The following is a 5,876-nucleotide window of genomic DNA, read 5'->3' as shown; positions in this document are numbered from 1 at the left end:
CTAAGATGCTAAGATAGGGACGCATACATCCCCTGCTAAATTAAACAGTAAAGGGCATGATTTGAATTTAATAAAGGTATATTTGGAGACAATTCAATTGCTGAAAATAACTCACAAGTACATATACATGCAGAATTATCACCTAGGGGGAGAGAGGAGGCACAAAGGGGGTCTGGATGGAATACAGCAAGTCCTAAAACTATGTACATACAAGGGCAGGAGCAGGAGAGGATACAAGGAAATGGAAAACAGCAGGATATAGGAGAGTGCCTGAGATCTCTCCCAACCAAAGAAGATATGGAAGGGTACATTGTCAGGCTGGAAATGATATATAAAGAAGAGATAAAGGCCCTAAAGACTGATATCATAAATATAGGAGAAAGAGTAAATCACCTGGAGGAAAGTGTGGCTACATATATCTCCAAGATGGAGACACAACAACAAGTTTTGAGTAGCCATGCCTCCTTGCTCCAGGACATGATATATAAAATTGATGATATGGAGAACAGGAGCAGGCGTAACAATATAAGGATACGTGGAATTCCAGAGACAATAGAGACCTCTAATCTTCTATCAACAACAAAGGCAATATTGAAATATATAATAGATAGAGACCCAGAAAGAGAGATGATAGTAGACGGGGTACATAGAATACCAGGTTACCCTAGAAGAGAATCTGAAAGGCCTAGAGATGTTATTTGTCGCTTACATTATTATACTGAAAAGGAAGACATCATAACAGCAGTCAGAAAAAAGGAAGCATTGACACATGATGGATATAAAATAACCATCTTCCCCGATCTCACAAAACAAACATTAACGCTGAGAAGGGCATAAAAACCTATACTAGGAATCCTACAAGAATGGGGGATAAGATACAGATGGGGGTTTCCCTTTCAGCTGATAGCAAGCATAAATGGAAAAACAGCAACATTCAGGGCTATAGACGATCTACCAAGATTCTTGGATGTCCTAGAACTACCACCAATACAACTACCGGAATGGCCAATTGACTTAAACAAGGCTGAAGAACCAATAAAAAAAGGATGGACAGTAGTAGGGTCCCGCAGAGCCCCTAGGAAATGACCAAAGGGAATAAGACACTAAAGGAACTGAAAGAATTTAAAATGGGGAAAAATGTTGATTATATGAAGAAAAGGGGGTACTAGACCAAATATGTGAGGCTGAACTATATATATCCATGTATACTGTAGATATAATATATAGTTATATTTTGTCCTCCTGGAGTATAGGAGGTCGGAGAGGGGGGGAGGGGGGAGAGGGGATATGGGGTAACTTAAGCAAAGAAAGAAAGCAAAAGGAAATATAGACCACAAGGCCAGAACATTTGATAAATGGTACGGGCTTGTGGGGGAACGAGTGTCTGGCGGTCAGTCACTCGGCCTCTACAACCTCATATAAGTCCCAACAATAGGACTATCTTGCACTATAAGTGTTGGAGGCTAAAGAAAAGCTCCTACATGCAAGAATTTAATAAAGGTATATTTGGAGATGAATGTCAGGGTGAAAGAAAATATGGAAGTATGAATGTAAGATACAGGTCACATGTATACTGCACCCGGGGTGACAGGTAAAATATAAATGAATGGATTAACATTGGTAACATTCAATGTAAGAGGATTCAATGTGCCAGGAAAACGATCTCAGGTTTTGTATCACTTTCACACAAAAAGAGTGGATATTTTATGTTTACAGGAGACACACTTTAAAACAGGAGTAAATCCTGTTATTAAAGACAAAAATTACACAACGTGGATTCACAGCACAAATCCAGATAAGAAAGCAAAGGGGGTATCAATAGGGATTCACAAAAATGCACAAATAGAAGTAAAGGGCACAGTTATAGATGATAAAGGGAGATATATATTTTTGAAATTTGTATATATTGATCAAATGTATTCACTTGCGAACATATATGCACCAAATAATGGCCAACACAGGTTTTGTAAAAGGGCCAACAATTTGGAGTGGACTTAAGTATAGTAATGGGAGATATGAACTTAATATTTGACAATCAATTGGATACCACTGGGAAACCACACAGAATGGGAGGGGTCTTAAAAAAACTCAAAAATAAAATGCATAACATGAGTTTGGTGGATGGCTGGCGAATATTGAATCCCATGAAAAAAGATTTTACATATCACTACTTGGTGCATAATTCTTATAGCCAGATAGATCACGTCTGGATACACCAGAAGTTATTGGATTGTGCCCCAAAGATTGAGATAGAACCAATATTACGGTCGGATCATTCACCAGTATGTCTGTCATTAAAAATTGGAAAAATGGGCAGAAATATAGGAAATTGGAGAATGAAGGATAATCTGTTAAAAAATATAGCATGTTAAAAAGAAATAAATATTACTATAAAATTTTTTATAACAGATCATCGAGATGACACCACACCAAATCCTATTCAATGGGAGGCAATGAAATGTGTTATAAGGGGAATATTGATTAAGCATGGTTCCAGACTGAAGAAAGAAAGGGCGAGTAAACTAAATCCATCCAAGGATATCCAACACTAAAATAATGCGAATTAAAGATGGAGGGGGGAACATGCATCATTCACCATCCTCGATATTAGAAGCCTTTCGAAAATACTGTGCATCCTTATATGCACTACGAGGTAAATATACTGAAATGCCAAGGGGCAAATTTGTAGGCAAAGTGAGGAAATATATAGAAGAGGCAAATTTGCCAACATTGAACCCAGAGGATGGGGAATTGATGAGTTCACCAATCCAAGAAAAAGAAATAAAAGAGGCGATCTACACACTACAAAATGACAAGGCACCTGGCCCAGATGGGTATACAGCTCGATTTTATAAAATAGTTTGAGGGATTACTAGGCCCTTTCTTCACAAAAGCATGTAATTCAGTCACAGAGGACAGCCCATTCCCCATACAGACAATGGAGGCACACATATCTGTGCTCCCAAAACCTGGAAAAGACCTATTAGAATGTGGACATTACCACCCAATCTCTCTTATAAACCTGGACTTAAAAATGTATGCAAAAGTATTGGCCAACAGGTTAAAAAAGGTACTGCCAAAAATGATTCACTTGGATCAAACTGGATTTGTGCAGGGACAGGAGGCTAGAGATAGCACCACCAGGGTCATTGACCTAATAGAACTAGCACAAAAGAGAAATATACCGCTTTGCCTTCTGGCTGTCGATGCTGAAAAAGCATTTGACAGAGTAAATTGGACATTCCTCAGAGAATCATTGGCACGAATGGGAGTGGGAGACTTATTTCTATCCAAAGTAATGGCACTATATTCACACCCAAATGCAAGGGTTAGAGTTAATGGGGAATTATCTGCCTCTTTCCCAATAAATAACGGCACCCGTCAGGGATGCCCTCTCTCACCCTTATTATATGTTATAGTAATGGAACAACTAGCGGCAACTATAAGGAAAAATCCCTCGATTTACAGGTGTACCCACTCCAACACAACAACATAAAGTGGCACTTTATGCGGATGACTTGCTTCTCTTAATAACTTCTCCAATAATATCGATACCTAATATTCTTAAAGAACTGAAGCGCTATGGGGACCTGAGCAATTTCCAAATAAACCTCTCTAAATCAGAATTCTTAAATATATCCTTAACTGACAAAGTAATAACTAACATAAAGAATAACTACCCATTTAGATGGCAGGCTAAATATATTGTATACCTGGGGGTTAACATCCCGAAAGAACTTAACACATTGTATGTTATTAATTTTAGAGACTGGATAGACAATATTTTTGCCCAATTCTATTCATGGAACAGTTTAAGAATGTCCTGGCTAGGGAGAGTAAATGTTTTAAAAATGGATATCCTCCCAAAAATATGATATAGACTCCAGACAATTCCTATTCTTCTGCCAGAAGTCTTCTTCCAGAAAATAAAATCGGCAGCAATGAAATTTGTCTGGGCAAACAAAACCCCTAGAATAAGTCCAAAAGTTCTGATGAGATCAAAACAAAGAGGAGGTTTGGGAATCCCAGACTTCGCACTCTACCATAAAGCAATTCTGATATCCAGAATATTGGACTGGATTCATAGAGGTCAAGACAAAATAGTAGTAAAATTGGAAGACGATATTTCCCCAGTCCCTTTGAGGAATCTTCCTTGGCTATCAGTGGAATATAGGCCACAGGCATCTACACTGCCTCTCCTAGTACAAGCGGCATTACAAGTATGGGACAAGTCGGTTATTAAATATAACCTTTCATCTAGGCCTGGACCCTTGACTCCCATTCTGGGTAATCCTCAATTTCCATCAGGTATGCAAGCAAACTCACTATTAAACATGGAGAATACCTCACATTTATGGATGTGGCAAGTGTTAGAACCAGGCAGAGAAGAAGTAAAAACGAATCTACGACCAGAAAGACAAATTAATGGGAAGCTATGGATGGAGGCAATTCAGCTCTCAGATTATATAAGACACCTTAGGACGTATAAAACCCTTAACAGGTCATCTACTACATTTGAGAAACTGTGTATATCAGAAACCCCGGTCACCCACACTTTATCAGTAGTGTATGGCATATTAAGGGCAGCAGAAGATAAAGGACATACTAAGTATATGAAAAGATGGGAACAAGAAATGAGGAGGGAGCTATCGGACAGAGAATGGGAAAGAATATTCAATACGACACATAGATCAGTTGTATCTTCCTTCCATCAAGAAAAGAACTACAAAATTATATCTAGATGGTATAGGTGCCCAGAAGGTATTAGACACATAAACCCAGACTTAACAGACAGATGCCGGAGATGTACTCAGGAGGAGGGGACATACTTGCAGATATGGTGGAGCTGTCCTAGACTGCAACCTTTTTGGGAATCTGTATTTGAAGTATATAATGCCATAGAGACACACAACTTGAAAAAATATTTTTTTTGGCCTTACTGTCATTAATACCTGGATCCCTAAAAAAGATAAAAAATTGAATCTTAATATTTTCAATGGTTGCAGCTCGGGTATGCATATCGTGGAGATGGAAGTCAACGGTACCACCTACATTAGAGAATTGGGTCAGCACAATGGAGGAAATAAAATATATGGAGGAGCTAAGTGCAAGGGACTCAGATAAAAAAGAGAAATTCCATAAGATCTGGGAGAATTGGGAAAAATATATACAGATGGAGGAAATTAGGTAGATTTAAGGAGAAGGATAGAGTAATGAGAATAAGCCTAGGGAAAATGAAAGAATGGGGTACTGAATACATGATCAAGGATATAGATAAGACCTCGGATTAGATATCTTAGATATCTTAGATATTAAGGTAGCGCATGACCTGTAAGTGTGGTGAAGTTGTAAGGAGTATGTATGCCAATTGGAGGAGTGGGAGAAAAGGACAAGAAAGTAAGGAAAGGAAAAAGAGGTGAGTGCACATAGGGGGACGTTGAATAGATAAATAGAAGAGGTTAAACTTAGGATTGCACATGACACTGATTTGAAGGCAAATAAACAAGTATATGTAGAATAGGAACACAAACATAGAGAGGTGAGATTAGACTAGAAGAAAAGGAACTAGCTCACACTTAGAATGCACAGGATAGGTTAAACATCAGAGAAATAGGGAGAGGGTCATATGAAAAGGCGAGGGGGGGTTGTATTTGATAGGTTAGATATAAGAGAATAGGGAGAGAATATACGATAAGGGGAGGGGGTTTTTTGAGAACACGGAGGAGAGGATAGAGGTTTAATGACATGGGGGGAAGATGCCTTTCCTCCTACTCCTCCAAAGGAAGTTTTCAAAGAAGGAATGAATGATGGTAAATGAGAGGTAATTAGGGGAGAATGAATGAGAGAGGGAGGTAATATATATATATATATATATA

This window comes from Nanorana parkeri, unplaced genomic scaffold, assembly GCF_000935625.1.
Source record: "Nanorana parkeri isolate BGI_ZX_2015 unplaced genomic scaffold, ASM93562v1 scaffold395, whole genome shotgun sequence".
NCBI lineage: Eukaryota > Metazoa > Chordata > Amphibia > Anura > Dicroglossidae > Nanorana > Nanorana parkeri.
This window is presented reverse-complemented; position numbering follows the sequence as displayed.